Raw genomic sequence first — 18685 nt, forward strand, 5'->3', positions numbered from 1 at the left:
TGAACTGGGCCCTTCATCTCAAGCACCGCTCCGCTAGGCCCTTCATCTCAAGCACCGCTCCGCTGGGCACCGCCGTCTCAAGCACCGCTGAACAGGGCACTGCCGTCTCAAGCACTGCTGAACAGGGCACCGCCATCTCAAGCATCGCTGAACAGGGCACCGCCGTCTCAAGCACCGCTGAACAAGGCACCGCCGTCTCAAGCACCGCTCCGCTGGGCCCTTCATCTCAAGCACCGCTCCGCTGGGCACCGCCGTTTCAAGCACCGCTGAACAGGGCACCGCAGTCTCAAGCACCGCTGAACAGGGCCCTTCATCTCAAGCACCGCTCCGCTGGGCCCTTCATCTCAAGCACCGCTGAACTGGGCCCTTCATCTCAAGCACCGCTCCGCTGGGCCCTTCATCTCAATTACCGCTGAACTGGGCCCTTCATCTCAAGCACCGCACCGCTGGGCCCTTCATCTCAAGCACCACTGAACTGGGCCCTTCATCTCAAGCACCGCTCCGCTGGGCCCTTCATCTCAAGCACCGCTCCGCTGGGCACCTCCGTCTCAAGTACCGCTGAACAGGGCACCGCCGTCTCAAGCACCGCTGAACTGGGCCCTTCATCTCAAGCACTGCTCCGCTGGGCACCGCCGTCTCAAGAACCGCTGAACTGGGCCATTCATCTCAAGCACCGCTGGCCCATTGGCGGAAGGGGCAGGCCCGCATCTGTGTCGGGCAGGGCTGCACGAAGCACTCTGGGCACTAGTCCCCCTCCAGTACCAGTGGAGACTGTTATCCACTTGAGAGACTGTGGCTTTGCACTCCCCAGGATTGAACAGTGGGCAACCCACCCACTGTAGAGACTTGAGAGACTGTGGCTTTGCACTCCCCAGGATATGGCAGTGGGCAAGCCACCCACTGTAGAGACTTGAGAGACTGTGGCTTTGCACTCCCCAGGATATGGCAGTGGGCAAGCCAACCACTGTAGAGACTTGAGAGACTGTGGCTTTGCACTCCCCAGGATATGGCAGTGGGAAACCCACCCACTGTAGAGACTTGTGAGACTGCGGCTTTGCACTCCCCAGGATGGGACAGTGGGCAACCCACCCACTGTAGAGACTTGTGAGACTGTGGCTTTGCACTCCCCAGGATGGGACAGTGGCCATGGAGGCCCCTCGTGGATGTGGCGTCGTGTACTCATGTGGCTGAGGTGCCCCCCCTTCCCTTCCCCCTGAGGTGCCTGTAGTTTTTCTATCTGATGCCCCTGCAGTGTTCTCTTCGTTGGTGTCAGGTATCTTGTGTGGGCCTTGCCAATGTGATTTGGGCCCAGTGGTCCACGGACAATGACAGCTAGAATTATCGGACTTTTAATATTTATGTATATATTAGTTTTAAATGTGTGATATTTTTATAAGGCAATAATACAATATATTCGACTGTTTATGATCTATTCCTTTTGTCTTTGCATTCTTTCGGGGGGGTTTGGGGGTTGTAACAGTGATGTATTGCTATGCATTGATGTGTGTGTTGTAGTGGGTGGGGGTGGGGGTGGGTGTGTCGCGTATGTGTGTCCCCGTAATATTTCCTCCTCTCCCCTCCCCTGTGTCGTAGGTGTAGTACTCACCGTTGTCTTCTGCGCCGGCGTTCGTGCTCCTGGTAGAGGAGCAGGAATACAATAGCTGGTAGGATGTGTAATTCGGGTTCCATGCTGTCCAGATTCCTCGTGGGGTGTATGGAGGTGAGCGTTTTCGGTTTGATATGTCTGTTTCCGCCGTGTTTTTATCGGCGGGGCTACCGCCCCGGAAAAGGTGGCGGATTGGTGGGTTGTGATAGGGTGGGCGGTACATTGTCTTCCGCCTGTCTGTTGGCGGTGACCGCCGCGCTGTTTGTTTGTCCCGCCGTGGCGGTCGGAGTGTTAAAGTGGCGGTCTCTGTTGGCGGTTTCCGCCAGGGTCAGAATTCCATTTTTTTAACTGCCAGCCTGTTGGCGGGTTAGCCGCTGCTTTAACACCGACCGCCAGGGTTGGAATGACCCCCTTACTCTTTTAGGTGTCTCAGGTTCTGTAATTTCTGCTAATATTTCTTTTTGCAATTTGAACGTTTAAGGAAGTACTGCTAGCTCCTTGCTCCAATCAAGTAGATCAGAAATGGTAACATTCAACATCTGGCTTAGGTAAAATGTTCAATCACGTGGTGAATATCTTCAAGAAGTCACTCTAGGTCTTTTTGATCTTCTGAGTGTATTTAGTTCTTCTTCAGCATCGCTTGTACCACTTAATTCTGCTTTTTCTTTGATTGTCATTGGTACTGATTCAGTGGGCACACTCAATTTTGTTTCCTTTTGTTATATCTTTCCGGCCAGCTTTCATTATGTTTTGTTGTCCTTTATCCAGAAATGGTGCCTTCTCCTGGATCATCAGGGTATTCTGCTTGTTCTGTGACTATCTCAGAATTTCCTTCACCAAAAGACACAGTCAGTACTTCTCTACAATCACTCTGTGATATGTTTGGCAAGTGGAATACTTTACCTGTTAGAGATACTTCACCTTTAACTCCTTCTTGAAGTCTGTGGTCACAATCTTGACTTTCTTGATTTTTCTTCTCGTACAACATGCAGCGGTATATACACCTGTGCTTTGGGGTCTTCTGGCTCATAGAACACTATTTCCTCATCAGGATTTTGCGTTCTCTGGGTGTGTGATGCATGCACCCAATTTGGGATCCCTTCATACTTCACTGTAGTATTTATGATCAGTATTACTTGAAAGGGCCGTTTCCGACGTGGCTCTAAACAGGACTTTCTCAAATGTTTCTTTGCCAGGACACAGTCTCCAGGGCTCAGGTCGTGGCATTGGTCTTGACTTGGATTCTCAGTCACAGCTTCAAACTGCTGAGAGACACAATGTCTCACATCAGCCAATCCTTTGCAATAATCCCGTACCATGTAAAATTCACAAGTATATTTGCTGGAACTGTAGGTAGTCTTATTGCTCAACCCATTAGAACCTCAGGGGGCAATAAGCCAGCCTTCTTGTCAGGTATACTTCATAGACTCATCAGTATTAAGGACAAAACATCAGGCCATTTTGATGAAGGGAATGCATAAACTTTTGCCAATCTTGATTTAATAGTACCATTCAATTGCTCCACTATTCTTGAGGCTTTTGGAAGATAACTTCAGAAGAGCTTCTGTTCAACTTGTAATGCTGCACATAACATTTTATAATCTCACTGTTAAAGCAAGTACCTCGATCTGAGTCTAAAGAGACAGGCACACCCTACTTAGGTACTAACTCCCTCAACAGTAACTTTTCTCCAGTGAGACTATTATTTCTCCTTGTTGGGTAGGCTTCCACCCATCCTGGGAAGATGCAAACAATCATAAGGACATACCTCAAAGCATTGAAAGTAGGCATTTTGATGAAATCCATTTGCATCATGTTGAAAGGACCTCCTGATCTCCCTACATGACTCAATGTGATGTGTGTTCTTTTACCCACATTCAGTTGTTGTCATGTTATACACTTGTGGCATAGCTCTTTTGCTTTAAGCCCTGAATTTGGGATTAAAGCAGTTTGGTTTAAAGGTTCTGACCATCACATCGCTACCTAGATGAGCTGGGCCATCAAATTGTTTTGACATTGGAGCAAACAGACACTATGCTAAAATTGGTCTTCCATCCATTGAAACCCAAGCATTGTTTTCATCAACCCCACAACCTGCTCTGAGCCAAACTTGTTTTTCTTCTTCTGGTACAGTCTTGCATGCGTCTCAACTCATCACAGTTTGCAGCTACTCTCAATAACATTGAATGAATACTTCCTTCCTGACTTCCAGTATTGAATGACTCATTGTAAGTGTATGACATAGTTACACAATACCAGGCCACTTCATTGGTGTACCTGTTTCTGGTTGTGACAAAGCTATTGTTACTCCTATGTGCCACACATTTCACAACAGAAAATTCAGGGGGGAGTTGCAAAGCTTTCAATTGATTTTTAACCTGTTTCTCATTTCTGACGGGCGAACTGGCAGAGGTCATAAAAACTAGTTGTGACCACAATTGCCCATAATCATGGACAACACAAACCCATATTGGCTGTCTACAAATATAGTCACTTTCATTTTGGTAGTCAAGCTGCAAGCTGTGGTAAGGGCATTGAGTTCTGTGACGTGTGCTGAAGTAGCACTTTGAAGCCATGAGGCTTCAACTACTTATTGGATTGTAAAAACTGCATAGGCTGCTCTTAAACATACCTCATTTGTTCTCAAACATGAGCCATCCTCAAACGGAACATAATCAGGCTTATTAAAGGCTCCTCTTTTATGTCTGGTGTGGGTTTGGTGCATGGGTCTGTGACATCAAGGCAATCATGTTCAAACAGATCAGATTCAGTTTCTTCATAAATAGGTAGCAGCACAAAATTATTTCCTGCCAAAATGTGTTGGTCATATCGGGTCAGTCTCCAATTAGTGAGGTGCTGTGTTTTAGTTTTTGTAAGTAACACCTCAACCGAAGGCAGGGCCATAACTTTTAAAGGACATCCCATCACAATGTTTTCACATTTCTCCAGGCTTACACTCACTGAAGCTACCACTTACAGATATACAGGCAAAGCGTTGGATAAAGGATCAATAGTCACTGAAATATGTGCAATGGGATTTTTAGAGCTTCATGAATTTGGGTTAGCACTGACAGAGTGCAGCCCTCCCCCTCCCTGCAAAACAGAATATATTATTTTGTGTAATCTGGCATTTCCAGTGCCGGGGCATGGCAGAGACTTTCCCTCAGCACTAGAAATGCTTTAATGCATTTATTGTCCAATGGAATCGGATCTGGTACATCTTTGTGTGTCAACCTCAGTAAAGGTTTTCCCACCAAGGAAAAGTTGGGTATACGATACAGTAGCCAGCCAATCCCAAAATCATTCTGATGTGTTCTTCGGGGGTTCATTTTCAGAATTGCTTCAACTTTCTCTCTTGGTACTTTACTTGTTCCTTTTTTCTATGATGTGTCCCAAATATTGCACTTCTCTATGACAGAACTTTATTTTATTTAGAGATACTTCATGTCCATTTTCTGCCAATTGATATTACAATACAATGGAATCAATTTTGAAAGATTCTGTAGTACTTGATGCAACCAATAGGCCATCAATGTACTGGATCAGAACTGAATTCTAGGTAATTCCTATGTCTCTGGATTCCTTTTAAGTATCTGACTAAAAATTGATGGTCTCTCTCTCTATACTCTTGTGGGACACGGCACCTTGTTAATACTTTCTCTTGAAACACGAAAAAGAACAGAAATTGACTGTCTCCATGTAGAGGTATTGAGAAGTAAGTTTGACAAAGATCAATCACAGTAAACCATTCTGCTGTGCATTGAACTTGATAGAGTATGGTACATGGATCCGGTACCGTGGGACTATGATTACGATATCATTCATCTTTTTCAAGTCTTGAAAAATCGTAATTTTGCTGTTGGGCTTTCACAGTCACATATTTGGTGAGATGCACGGACTCCCAATTATTTATTTTAAAATGCTTTTCTAGACCACATTGTTGCTCAAAGGCGTAATTCCTTCTATCACATCTGGAGTCACCAGATAAGGTGGTGTTCTTGGGAAAACTGCATTTTGTTTTATGCTTATTCCGACTGGTTCAACTCCATTGATTAATCCAATATCCATTCCTGGCACATCTCATACCTCTGGTTTACCTTTCTCAATTACTTTTGTAGTCAAATCATTTATCATTAACATGGGATCAAATTCTGATGTTTCTTGCCGAACTAACTTATACTCAGTATCTTCATCTTGGTCTTGAATTCAATTCCTTGTGGCATACAACTAATGGATCAATTTAACTTGCACAATAAATCTCTTCCTAGTAAATTAACAGGACTTGAGTCACGGCCTACAAATGGATGGCTTTCTCAGTTTTAACCTATTTATACAGATAAATCTTTTAAAATCAGATTAGTAACCTGTTTATTTGTAACACCCACAACTGGATTTCTCTTCCTGAGAGTGGTAGGTCTGGTGCTTCCGCACAGTGGAATGGGTAGCTTCTGTGTCAATACGAAATGACACTTGGTGGCCATTTACTTCTCCATCTAAATATGGTCCACTCTGGTCTACCTCCAAGGCTGCACCAAGCATGCAACCTGTCTCCCCTCTCAGGCACCGGCATTGTGATGTGTCAGGGCCTAGCATTTCATTATTATCAAACATCGGGAATTGCTGAACTGCATTTTGATTGTGAACATTTCAATTCATTTTTAATAGCTGAGTTAGAGGAAACTTTGCACAATTCTTAGAAGGCTAAACTATAGGGGCTTGTGTTATTGGCAGGATTTGATTTTGATTTGGCATGGGTGCTTGAATTTGTTTCACTGGACTATTTGATATTTGCACTTGATTCATTCCCTGAATCTGATTTTTAACATTTCTACCTAGATTCAATCTACTTTCGTGCTTTCAATGTCACCTCTTGATGCACATGTGACAAGTTGTCATTTTCTTCAGCATTGGAACATAAACAGCTGTACTCGGATCAACAGAAGCACCTCTTCCTCTCCCTGGAAACATCCTCATTGCTCCCTGCACTCCCTGCATTCTTGCTTGAAATCTATTTGCCTCTATTCCCCTTACACCTTGTACTACACCACCATTCTCAACAACTGGATGATTCTGTATATCTTGTTGAGAAAACTTTGTCTGAGCTAATATGACTTTCTCTTACATTTTTCACTTGTTCATCTCTTGTTCATCACTAAGGTACTGTGCATACATTAACATTTCATCTAACATTTTCATTTGCCAACAAGTTGCATTCTACTGTATATTTTGACAAATTGCATGCCTCAAACCAAGCACAAACTGTGTAATGAAAAGTTCCATATCTGTCAGGTCAAGATGTGCTTCTCCTGCATGCTGTCCAAAAGCTTTTAGCAATCTTTCATTGAATTCATGAACAGTTTACCTGACCTCCTGTTGCATTCAATAAAGCTTCAAATAATCTAAATCCTTAGGTGGAACTCTGCCTTTTTAAAATGTTATTGCCTCATTATACTTAGTCATTATCACAGGCCTTGGTGCATTCATAGCAGGATCTCTAGGTGGTTCTGTATTTGTCCACTGAACAGCAATCTTACATTATGCTCACAAATCACTTGAAACCACAAAAATGTGCCCAAATCAATCCAAAATACCTTTGACAATTTAACAGATCTCTCAACAGGTGCATGCCACTGCATTAGGCTTTCTTAAAATTTTGGAAAATTATTTGTAAATGATTTAAGATATCCCCTGCTTCAAGGGACCTATACATACCCTCCACTTGGTGTTTCTCCTAAAGCATTAGCTGAAACTCTCTATTTCTTCTCTGGTTGTTCCTTCCGCTTTCTTTGCTCCTCAGCTTCTTCAGCCTGTTTTTTACTTATCTTGTTTTTGTGCCCATTTATGAGCACACTTTATGAATTCTGCGAGATGAATTTGTAACCCTGGAGAACACATGTTCTCAATAGATTTGTCTTCTAGCTGACCCTGAAGGTTCTCTGCAAAGGTACACTTTTAAAAGTATCCACATCATATTTGTTTGCCAATTCAGTTTATTTGTTGTGTTCTGTGGCAGCCTTTCTTGTAATCTATTTGCACAGGTATACATAGGGGGTCATTACGACCTTGGCGGGCGACTGAAGCCGCCTGCCAAGGTCTGACCGCCGGGCACTCCCGCCGCGGCCATCAGGAGATTCCCGCTGCGCCGGCGGGCGGAAACCTGGTTTCCGCCCGCTGGCCCAGCAGGGATCTCGGCCGCAGCACAGGAGCCACCTCCAAATGTAGCCGGCGATTTTGCGGCCGTGCGACGGGTACAGTTGCACCCGTCGCACTTTTCACTGTCTGCATAGCCGCCAGGACCAAGACCGCCAGGGTTGTAAGGACCCCCATAATCTTTTTCTTGATAGTGTTCTATGTGATCAAGATTTAAACATCCTCTCAAAATTTCCTTCAATTCAACCTTTAGCTTGGGCACATTTGAAGGTCTCTCACCTTCAGAAACTGGGCTGGATCTCTATACTTATACTGGCACTCGGTCTTTCTGCATCCTCAACTTTTGCACAATTTCAAACAGCTTCTTCAAATGAAGGAGGAAATAAACCTCCTTCTAAATTACCTTCCCCTGGTATTGTTTGTGTTGCAAAGACAAATCACCTTCATTCCCCTAATGCCTGAATAGTTTGTGATGGAGTCCATACTACAATCTGTGAATTCTGTGAAGTTGGATAAATCCATTTACAGGAGTACCCCCACTTGGTTGTTGTTCCATTGTTGTCAGATTAATCTTTGCAGGTACTGTTTGTTGAGTAACCAGTCCAGTAACCTGTGCAGTTGTGACCATTTTAATTGGAGCATTTGCTGGAGATAATATTTGGGCTATACTTGTTTGTGCTGGAGCACTGGCAATTGCTTGCTGTGATACAGGCTGTGTAATAAAAGGCTGTGCTACAATTGCTTGAACTATCACTGGTTGTAGTATAGTTGGCTTAGTCAACACGAGTTGTGACTTTACCAGTAATATTGCTTGCATCTGGCTAGTAATTTGAGAAATATCAGGATCTTTGGGCGCTGTAGCTGTCACCACATTACTTATCAGTTAATTTCCGTCAGTCGATGCTGTTTCCACATATGGTGGTGGACATGTACACAACATTTCTTAAAAATATATAGGGCCTCATTACAACATTGGCTGGTGGCGGCTGTAACAGCCGTGCGGCCGCCAATGCGGTCGCACTCCCGCGGTGCCCATTTGGACATCCCCGCTGGGACGGCGGGCGGAAACCAAGTTTCCGCCCGCCGGGGATGTTGGCCGCAATATGGGAGCCGGCTCCAAATGGAGCCGGCGGTGTTGCGGCCGTGCGACGGGTGCAGTTGCACCCATCGCGCTTTTCACTGTCTGCACAGCAGACAGTAAAAAGGTGCATGGGGCCCTGTCAGGGGGCCCCTGCACTGCCCATGCGAGTGGCATGGGCAGAGCAGGGGCCCCCAGGGGCCCCACGACTCCCCGTACACCAGCTTTTTCCTGGCGGTTCAGACCGCCAGAAAAAGGCTGGCGGTCGGGGACTTGTAATCCCCTGGGCAGCGCTGCCCTGGCGGATTACAATCGCCGGGGCCATTGTGGCGGAAAACCACCGGCCCCGGCGGTGCGACTGCGGCGCTACCGCCGCAGTCAAAATACGCCGGGAGGCACCGCCAGCCTGTTGGCGGTGCTCCTGTCGTTTTGGCCGTGGTGTTGTAATACCGCCAGGGTCATAATGACCACCATAATCTCCAGAATTTCATCAGTCGATGCTGTTTCCACCTATGGTGGTGGACTGGTACACACAATTTTTTCCAATATATCAGCTCCAGAATCTGATTATGAATCAGCTTTTAATTCGACCTTCATTTTCTCCTTTAAGTGTATTTCTTACATGTTTTTCAGAATCTTTCATTCTAATTGTTTTGTCTCTTGTATATAAAAGACATAGGCCCTCATTATGACATTGGCGGTAAATACTGCTTACCGCCATGTTGACTGCTGCCAACATAACGCTGCGGCCGCGGATAACCGCCAAGCATATTATGACACAGATACCAATCCGTCAAAATAGAGCCACACACAAGTCCGCCAGCCCAAAGGTCAGTGATAAACTGGAAGTAGCAAAACCCACACCATTACTCCACCAGAACTACGCCCACAGCATTATGACCCACGAATCCCCGCAGCGGACATTCAATGGCGGTAAACCATTGGCGGTACATACTGCTGTGCTCAAAATACACACACTCAAACAGAACTACACCACATTGGACAATTCAAACTACATATACCTGATACACATACACACACCACACCCACACACACATACACCACTATAAAACACACACCCACACTACACACAACCCTTTACGACTACAAAGTATTGCCAACAGAGAGAGAGAGAGCACCCACACAACCAAAGCCACATAACATCATCACCTATACACCTCCCACGCACCTCACATCACACACCCTAACACATCACCCACACACCCTCACCCACACCACTCACACTACACCCATGGCACCACAACGACACCCCAGGTTCTCAGAAAAGGAGCTAAGGGTCATGGTGGAGGAAATCGTCCGAGTAGAGCCACAGCTATTTGGATCACAGGTGCAGCAGACATCCATTGCTAGGAAGATGGCGCTATGGCAGAGAATCGTGGACAGGGTCAACGTCGTTGGACAGCACCCATGAACAGAGGATGACATCAGGAAGAGGTGGAATGACCTACGGGGGAAGGCATGTTCCACAGCAGCAAGACACCAACTAGCTGTACAGAGGACTGGTGGTGGACCCCCACCTCCTCCCCCACAACTAACAACATGGGAGGAGCAAGTCTGTCAATCATGCATCCTGAGTGCCTGGCAGGAGTAGGAGGAGGACTGGACAATGGTAAGTCAACTCTCTATTACTATTACCCACCTACCAGCATGCCATCACAAACCTCCCCTTACCCTCACTCCCATCACTCCACCACCTCCCACATACCCCACCATCACAACCCACTCATCCCAATACCAAGCCCTGCATGTAACACCAATGCATGGACATCCCTCACAGACCTGCATGGACACATATCACTACTGCATGCACACTGGAGAGAATCACCTAGCCCACCAAATAGAAACTCACACAAAGGCAAATCAGCCAGGGCAACAACAACCATAGACGGTAACACACCCAAGGACATGATGTCACACGCAGAAACAATAACTCTGCATTTACATCCCCACAGGTCCCCCAGCCAATGTCACCGGAGAAGAGGTGCCAGCAACTTCTAGTCCACCCCAAAGAGGCCCACAGTGATGAAAGCAGCTCTGCTCGCCTGGATCTGGATGACCAACCTGGCCCATCAGGTATCTTCGGACAGTCGGTTACTCAGGCACACACTCACACCACCATAATGCCACTCCCTCAGGAAGCACCACCAGAGCACCCACCCAGCGGGCCCTTACCTCTGTGCCCAGGACACGTCAATCAGCAGTGTGTCCACCACTACAGGGACCCCAGGCAACCCCACAAACACAGGACGATCAGGGACCTGGGGTCAGTGGCAGTGGGCACACGGTTCAGGGGACAGAGGCACAGGACAACAGGGAAGCTGGGAGAACTGCTGTGCAACAGGGGGAGGACAGGCCCAGGGAACTGACTCTCCAGGAGGCACTCACTGCGATCCTTGGAGCATACCAACATTCCCAGGATACGCTAGGGCAGATACTGGACAAGTTTTAGGAGAACATGCGGCTGCAGGAGGGACAGTACCTGGGGATCAGGGAGGACTTGAAGGACATCAACACTACCCTGGTCTCCATTGCAGGGGTGCTGGCAAACATGGCCAACACTATGAAGGAGGCAGTGGCACCCCACCGGGCCTCTGCCACTAGCCAAACCGATGAACAGCCCTCCACCTCCGCTGCCTCTAGTGAACAGGAGGTCCCACCACAGGACCAACAGGCCACCAACATCCCTCCCTCTGCAGAAGGAGAACCATCCCATAAACGTTCCCTGCGATCCAGGCAGAAGCCAGAGACTATTGCCAACATCCCTGCCTGGAAATAAGACTCTCCTGATTGTCACCCTTGTGTCCCACTCTGTCACCCTGTCCACCTTGAACTCTCATTGCTCCCCTTCCTATGCCCCCTTGGACAATGAACCTGTAATACAAATAGACTGAACTCTAACCTGGACTTTCCTCCATCATCACCCCAGCCCATTGCACACCCCCTCTACTTCTTCACACTTAAATAAACATCCTTTGAAAAAATACAAGTATGGAGTATGTCAAATGATTGAAGTATATATTCATTTAGCAAGGTTTAAACATTGAAAATCAACTGTACAGAAATGTATACATAGATATGACCTGTAGTTGGCTGCAGTCAGCACACCAGGAGTAATAGTGGGGCACAAATATCTGCAAATAGAGATGCCAAAGGGTACAGTGAGTGGCTATAGAAGTGGGAAAATCAGCCTGCCAGTGACAATGTCAAACACAAAACAGTCATTTAAATGTGAAGTTACACTGTCTCACCTGTGTGTCATCGGAAGTATTGTCGAATTATTACACTTCTGTTGTCCTCATCCTCATTCTCTTACTCCTCATCTTCACTGTCCACAGGGTCAACTGCTGCCACACGGCCATATCCAGCCTCATCCTCCTGCAGAAAGGGCACCTGGTGATGTAAGGCAAGGTTGAGCAACATACAGCATGCCTCAATGATCTGGCATTCTGTCTTGGGTGAGTAGTACAGGGATCCACCAGTTAGATGGAGGCAACGAAACCTGGCCTTCAGGAGGCCAAAGGTCTTCTCTATAATTCTTGTTCACCCATGTGGCTCATTGTAACGTTCCTCTGCCCTTGTCCTGGGATTTCTCACAGGGGTCAGTAGCCATGAGAGGTTGGGGTAACCAAAGTCACCTGCAAATATCGAGGGACAACTGTTAGCCCCACACCAAACCTTAGGGCCCACAGCATACACCAACATATACTGGGTGGGAACCAGGGCTCACCTACTAGCCACACCCTGTGCCTCTGGAGTTGAGCCATCACATATGGGATGCTGCTATTCCTCTGGATAAAGGCATCATGCACAGACCCAGGATAGTTTGCATTGACTTGGGAGATGTTTTGGTCCGCCAGGCGCACCATTAGCACATTCATTGAGTGAAAGCTCTTTCGATTTCTGAACATCTGTTCATTCCGCCGGGGGGAACAAAAGCAATATGTGTACCTTCAATTGCCCCAATAATGTTGGGGATATATCCCATTGAATAGAAATCAGCTTTCACTGTGGCCAAATCCTCCACCTGGGGAAAAACGATGTAGCTGCGCATGTGTTTAATCAGGGCAGACAACACTCTGGTCAGCACTATTAAGGACATTGGCTGAGACATTCCAGATGCCAAGCCCACTGTCACTTGGAAGGAGCCAATTGCCAGGAAATGGAGCACAGATAGCACTTGCACAAGAGGGAGGATCCCAGTGGGGTGACAGGTGGCAGAAATTAGGTCAGGCTCCAATTGGGCACACAGCTCTGTGATTGTGGCCCTGTCAAGTCTATAGGTGAGGATAATGTGCCTGTCCTCCATAGTTGCCAAGTCCACCAGGGGTCTGTACACGGGGGAATGTCTCCATCTCCTATTCATCCACAGCGGTTGCAATCTATGGGGCAAAATGATGAACAGCTGGTCAGTGTCTCTTATTTCCAGGCACTCCACTTCACTGCATGTTGTGATTGTAACAGTATTTTGTTGGAGATGTCCAAATGGTGCATATGTGTACTGTGACTCAGTTAGGAGCCATGGCCTGCCCTCCCCGCCATGAAATGGCGTCCTCCTGTCCTGTTTGGAGGAACAGGTGGAAATTCGGTAATTATGCTGACGTTGTGCAGCGTTGCGGGAGGCGGTCGAAAACCGCTGTGCAACTCCTGTGGTTAACATGGGCCCCTATGGGGTACAATGGCCAATGGTGATGTACACCGGCGGTGACGGTATGCACCGCCATGGACGTCACCACCATTTTCTATCTGTTCACTCACTTGCTACCTGACCTTCACCAGGAGAGGACCTACACTGCATGTGCTGCTGGGACATGTGTCTGGAACTGACCATGGCTCATGTCACTGGGGAAAGGGCCCCTGCCTTCACCTCGGCGGAGTTGGAGAGACTGGTGGATGGGGTCCTACCCAGTACCGAATGCTGTCTGGGCCTCCAGGTGAGTACACTGTGAGTATGATGCATGGGGAGTGAATGCATGAAGTGCTGTGTGCAGCATGTGTCGTGGGCCATGAGTGTAACTGGCAGGATGGTCGGACTAATACTGTTCCCTGTGTCCTTTTCCCTACAGGTCAGCGCCCATCAGAAAAATGGTATATGGTGTGCCATCGCCAAGGATGTGCAGACCCTCGGGGTCTACGGCAGGCGGAGCACCCACTGTCGCAAACGGTGGGAGGACCTGAGCCGCTGGGCATGGAAGACTGCGGAGGCCCAGATGGGGATAGCCTCCCAATGAGGAAGGGGTGCCCATCAAACCCTGACCCCCCTGGTGGCCTGCATACTGGCAGTGGCCTATCCGGACCTGGATGGGCGCTTGGGTGCATCACAGCAGCCACAAGGTGGTGAGTACAGTGCCCAAATATACAACGTGCGCCTGGTGCGATCCGGGTGGGGGATGTGGGCCTGTGAGTGCCCCTAGGCCAGGCCTGACATTGCAGAGTAGGTCCCATGTTGGGCAGGGTTCAGATGTAAAATACCTCCAACCAACCTTGTAGGCATCCACTACTGGGCAGGGGTCTGGGGGTCTCAGGTATCCTGCAATTGTCCATATCCATGGCGACTAGCATTGTGACTGGTAGTGCATTGCCTACTGCGTAAGTCTGTTCCCTGTGTGTGTGTGTCATGTATGCCAACTATGGTGTTGTTGACCCTGTTTACCAGGCAGGTCGCTCCCCTCACCGCCACGCAGCCCCTGTGAGACCGCTGACCGCTGCTTTATTCCTGTTTCCTTTTGCTGCCTTGTACTGCTCCCCTCACCTTTTTCTGCCCAGTTTGTGGTCCTAAATCTCTGTTTCCCTGCGCACCGCGTCTCCCCCTCGCCGCCCGTTTCCCACCGCCGCGTCCCGTAGCTCCGCCCCCCCGCACCCCATTGGCCGCCCCGCTCCCACCTCCCAGCTGCTCCTCCCTCCCTCTCCCACTCATATGGAGGCCGAGCAGCGGTAGAGAGAGCGACCTCTGACCCTGTTTACCAGGCAGGTCGCTCCCCTCACCGCCACGCAGCCCCTGTGAGACTGCTGACCGCTGCTTTATTCCTGTTTCCTTTTGCTGCCTTGTACTGCTCCCCTCACCTTTTTCTGCCCAGTTTGTGGTCCTAAATCTCTGTTTCCCTGCGCACCGCGTCTCCCCCTCGCCGCCCGTTTCCCGCCGCCGCGTCCCTTAGCTCTGCCCCCCTCACACCCCATTGGCCGCCCGCTCTCACGTCCCAGCTGCTCCTCCCTCCCTCTCCCACTCATATGGAGGCCGCGCAGCAGTAGAGAGAGCGACCTCTGACCCTGTTTACCAGGCAGGTCGCTCCCCTCACCGCCACGCAGCCCCTGTGAGACCGCTGGCCGCTGCTTTATTCCTGTTTCCTTTTGCTGCCTTGTACTGCTCCCCTCACCTTTTTCTGCCCAGTTTGTGGTCCTAAATCTCTGTTTCCCTGCGCACCGCGTCTCCCCCTCGTAGCCCGTTTCCCGCCGCCGCGTCCCGTAGCCCCGCCCCCCTCGCACCCCATTGGCCGCCCCGCTCCCACCTCCCAGCTGCTCCTCCCTCTCTCTCCCACTCATATGGAGGCTGCGCAGCGGGCGCTCCGCTGGCGCGCCGAAGGCGCGCCTAAGGCAAGCCCGTCTGCGCCCGTATGCGCCCGTATGCGCCCGTATGCGCCCGTATGCGCCCAGCGCCAGACCCCCTGGCCCCTGCAGAGGCCAGCCCACCCGCAAGACCTACAACGCCACCACTCTCCTCGCAATCAACACCGGCCGGACCCCCGGCTGCTGCAGAGCCACCCCTAGACGCACCCACGGACCCTTCACCTGCCAATCCTGCTAGTTCTCCTGCATTCAGACACGGACCGCACCCGCCAAGCCAAGCACCAGCAGCAACCACCTGAAGTGCCTCCTGCTCAACACCCGCTCTATCCACAGACACGCCGTGGAACTCTGGAACCTGCTCGACACCACATCTCCAGACGACGCCTTCCTCACAGAAACCTGGATGAACGCCTCCTCAGCGCCCGACATCGCCATCCCGGACGGATACAAGATCACCCGGAGGGACCGCGTCAACCAGACAGGAGGAGGCATCGCCATCGTCCACAAGAACACCATCCGCATCACGACCTACTCCGACGACACCCTCACAGCCGCCGAACATCTCCACTTCCAGATACACACCGACCCCAAGACCACACTCAGAGGCACCCTCATCTACAGACCCCCAGGACCCCGCACACAATTCAGCGAAGACATCGCAGACTTCATCAGCCCACACGCCCTCCCCTCCGCTGACTACATCCTCCTAGGGGACCTCAACTTCCACCTGGAGAACAACAACAACACCACCACCCTGCTGGACAACCTCGCCAACCTCGGACTCAAGCAACTGGTGAACACCCCCACCCACTACGCCGGACACGCGCTTGACCCAGTCTTCTCCTCCAGCAAGTACATCTCCTTCAGCCACTCCACCGGACTCCACTGGACAGACCACAGTTGCGTCCACTTCAGCTTCAGAAGAACCACGACTCACCACCACCCACAACAGGCTCCCCGCAGGAGCTGGAATAAGATCACCACCGACCAGCTCTCCACATCACTGAGCCAGAACCCTCCCGCCAGCTCAGCGGACCCCAACCAAGCAGCCAACAACCTCACACAGTGGATCACCAACTGCGCTGACAACCTCGCACCTCTGAAAACCCATCCCACCAGGCCCAACAGCAAGAAAGCCTCCTGGTTCAACAACGACCTCAAGAACTCCAAGAAGAACTGCCGCACCCTCGAGAAAGCCTGGCGAAAAAACCCAACCACAGACAACATGACCGCCCTCAAGCACGCCTCCCGCAAACACCACCAGCTGATCCACACCACCAAGAAGACAGCATTCAAAGAACGACTAGACAACAACGCACACAACAGCAAGGAACTCTTCAGCATCACCAAAGAGCTCTCCAACCCCAGCGCCGGAAACAACGACATCACTCCCTCACAAGACCTCTGCAACTCACTTGCCTCGTTCTTTCACCGCAAGATCACCGACATACACAACAGCTTCGGCGCACAGACCACGCACCCAACCACCAAACCGACGCCCCCCAACACCACCCTCCACGCCTGGACCCCGGTCAGCACCGAAGACACCATCCAGATGATGAACACCATCCATTCCGGTTCTCCAACCGACCCATGCCCCCACCACGTCTTCAACAAAGCCGACTCAGTCATCGCACCCCATCTCCGGGACATCATCAACTGCTCCTTCAACACCGCCACCTTCCTGGAGAGCTGGAAACATGCCGAACTCAGCGCCCTCCTGAAGAAACCATCAGCAGACCCAACCGACCTCAAGAACTACCGCCCCATCTCGCTCCTCCCGTTTCCTGCCAAAGTCATCGAGAAGACCGTCAACAGACAGCTAGCCGCCTTCCTCGAGACTAATGGATCCCTCGACCACTCGCAGTCCGGCTTCCGAGCCAACCACAGCACCGAGACCGCCCTCTTCGCAGCCACCGACGACATCCGAGCCCTGCTCGACAACGGGGAGACAGCGGCCCTCATCCTCCTGGACCTCTCCGCAGCGTTCGACACTGTCTGCCACCGCACCCTAGTGCAGCGCCTCAGCAACATCGGAATCCAAGAGAAGGCACTAGAGTGGATCATCTCGTTCCTCGCCGGAAAAACCCAGAGAGTCCGCCTCCCCCCGTTCAGATCCGAGGCCACCAAAGTCAGCTGCGGAGTACCACAAGGATCATCACTCAGCCCCACCCTGCACTCCCCAACATCTGCATCACTGGTCACAATGCCCCCTCCAGAACCAGTGGAGAAGCCATCCACTCATCCCATCCTTCCCTGGATGAAGTTCACTGGGCACAATGCCCCCTCCAGAACCAGTGGAAGAAGCCATCCACTCAGCCCATCCTTCCCAGGATGAAGTTCACTGGGCACAATGCCCCCTCCAGAATCAGTCGGCAAATCACCCACTTGAGAGACTGTGGCCTTGCACACCCCAGGATCAAGCACAGGGCATGCTTCCCCCTCCAAAGCCAGTGGGCAAGTCACCCACTTGAGAGATTGTGGCCTTGCATTCCCCAGGACCACGCAGTGGGCAAATCACCCACTTGAGAGACTGTGGCCTTGCACTCCCCAGGACCAAGCAGTGGGCAAATCACCCGCTTGAGAGACTGTGGCCTTGCACTCCCCTGGACCAAGCACAGGGCATGTTGCCCCCTCCAGGACCAGTGGCATTGTACTATCTTCCGGCTGAAGTGCCCCCCCATTCCCTGTTTTCCTGAGGTGCCTGTCTATTTTTTTACCTGATGCCCCAGCAGTGTTCTCTCCGTGTTGTTGCAGGAGTGAGGTTGAGCCTTGGACTTTGTGATGTGGCCCTGTGGCCCACAGACATTGAGGACTGGGCAGTGTCCCTTGCATTGTAAATATGTATATATTCTTTTTATTTGGATGCACGTATTTCACCTACATTTATCTTATTACAGCCTTTTTACATTATAGTAGTTGTCCTTGCATTATTCCTGAGGGGTACAGGGTGTATATGTTATGTTACTGCATCCGGTTGTGTGTGTGGTGTTGGGGGTGGGGGTGTTGCGTGTTGCGTCTGTCACTCTCTTTTTCCACCCCCCCGTGTGCTAGGCGGCAGTACTCACTGTCGTCGTCTTCGCCGGCGTTGGTGTTCGTAGTGGAGCAGAAGGTAGAAGAGCATGGGGAAGACATGCAGCTTGGGCTCCATGGCGGCGTGGTTCTTCCCTGACTGTCCACCGGTGAGTCGTTTCCCTTCAGTGCAGTGTTTCCGCCAGGCTTTTGATGTCATTGGTACCGCCCCGGAAAAGTTGGTGGATAGGTGTGTC

This window comes from Pleurodeles waltl, chromosome 5 (assembly GCF_031143425.1).
Source record: "Pleurodeles waltl isolate 20211129_DDA chromosome 5, aPleWal1.hap1.20221129, whole genome shotgun sequence".
Lineage (NCBI taxonomy): Eukaryota > Metazoa > Chordata > Amphibia > Caudata > Salamandridae > Pleurodeles > Pleurodeles waltl.